Source organism: Pteropus vampyrus, unplaced genomic scaffold (assembly GCF_000151845.1).
Source record: "Pteropus vampyrus isolate Shadow unplaced genomic scaffold, Pvam_2.0 Scaffold50, whole genome shotgun sequence".
Lineage (NCBI taxonomy): Eukaryota > Metazoa > Chordata > Mammalia > Chiroptera > Pteropodidae > Pteropus > Pteropus vampyrus.
Window position 1 is genome coordinate 279,148 of NW_011888831.1, and position 1,999 is coordinate 281,146.

The 1,999-nt window shown below is 38.9% G+C and overlaps 1 pseudogene; it reads left to right on the plus strand.

The window, feature by feature from the left end:
* The first annotated feature begins 1,094 nt into the window (after nt 1-1,094).
* LOC105291978 lies at nt 1,095-1,876 on the plus strand (annotated as a pseudogene).
* Nucleotides 1,877-1,999: the final 123 nt, after the last annotated feature.

Here is a 1,999-nt window from a genome sequence, read left to right on the forward strand (position 1 = left end):
CTAGGGGGCTCATCCATCTCCAGAACTTTTTTCACCTTCCATAATTAAAACTCTGTGCTCATTAAACAAAAATTCTCCATTTCCTCCTTCCACTAGACCTCAGCAACCACTATTGTACTGCCTCCATAAATTTAACAATTCTATGTACCTCATATAAGCAGAAACATACAATATCTGTCATTTTGTGGCTGATTTCACTTAAAAAAATGTCCTCAAGATTCATCCATGTTGTACTGTGTGTCAGAATTTCCTCTTTTTTTAAGGCTGAATAATATTCTGTTTATCCATTCAGCTACTGGTAGATATTGGATTGAGTTTACCTTTTGACTATGGTAAATAACACTGCCGTCACTATAAGTGTACAAATAACTATTTGAGTCCCTGCTTTCAATTCCTTTGGTTATATACCAGAAATGGGATTGCTGGTAATTTTATTTAAAATTTTTTGAAGGCCCACCATACTGTTTTCTATAGTGGCTGCACAACTTTACATTCCTACCAGCAATGCACAAGATTTCAATTTCTCCACACCCTTGCTAACACTTGTTATTTTCTGTTTTTATTGATAGTAGCCATCGTCACGGGTGTGAGGTGATTATCTCTTTGAGGTTTTGATTTGCATTTCCCTAATGACTCTTTTTAAAATTTTATTTTAGTATTAGTTTCAAGTATACAGTACATTGGTTAGACAATTATATAGTATATGAAATGATCCCCCTGATTGTTCTTTCTCTCCTCTGGCTCTATATCTAGCCAATACATTAATGCTGACTACATTCCCCATGCCATGCTCTTCATCCCCACGACCGTCTATCAACTACTGATTTGTACTCCTTTCACCCTTCATCCCTTTCTCTTAGCCCCCCAACCCCTCTGGCCATCACCAGATTGCCCTCTATATTTGTAAGTCTGTTTTTGATTTATTTGGTTTTTTTGTTCCTTAGATTCTGCATATAAATGAAATCATATGGTATTTATCTTTCTCTGTTTAACTTATTTCAACCTAAATGCCCATCAACAGATGATTGGATAAAGAAGTTATGGTTCATATATAAATTGGAATATTACTCAGCCATTAAAAAAAGTGAAATCCTTCCACTGAGCTGCCTTACAGCCAGAAGAGATACAAGGAAATCATTAAGGAAGTTATCACCTATATTAAGAAAATTGGCTACAACCCTGACACAGTAGCGTTTGTGCCAGTTTGTGTCTGCCACTCCAGGATGTCTACAAAATTGGTTGTATTGGTACTCTCCCTTTGGGCCAAGTGGAGACTGGTGTTCTCAAACCCAGCATGGTGGGCACCTTTGCTCCAGTCAATATAACAACTGAAGTAAAGTCTGTTGAAATGCACCATGAAGATTTGAGTGAAGCTCTTTCTGGGGACAATGAGGGTTTTAATGTCAAGAATGTATCTGCCAAAGATGTTTATGGCAATGTGGCAATGTGTCATGGCAATGTGGCTGGTGACAACAAAAATGACCCACCAATGGAAGCAGCTGGCTTCATGGCTCAGGTGATAATCCTGAACCATCCAGGCCAAATCAGTGCCAGGTATGCACCTGTGCTGGATCATCACACTGCTCACATAGCTTGCAAATTTGCTGAGCTGAATGAAATGATTGATCATCGTTCTGGGAAAAAGCTGGAAGATAGCCCAAAATTTTTGAAATCTGGTGATATTGCTATTGTTGATATGGTTCCTGGCAAGTCCATGCATGTTGAGAGCTTCTCTGACTATCTTCCTCTGGGCCATTTTGCTGTTCGTGACATGAGACAGACAGTTGCTGTGGTTATCATCAAAGCAGTGGGCAAGAAGGCAGATGGAGCTAGCAAGGTCACCAAGTCTGCCCAGAAAGCTCAGAAGGCTAAATGAATATTATCCCCAATATCTACCATCCCAGTCTTAATCAGTGGTGGAAGAATGATCTCAGAACTGCTTGTCTCAATTGGCCATTTAAGTTTAATAGTAAAAGACTGGTTAATGATTACAATGCAT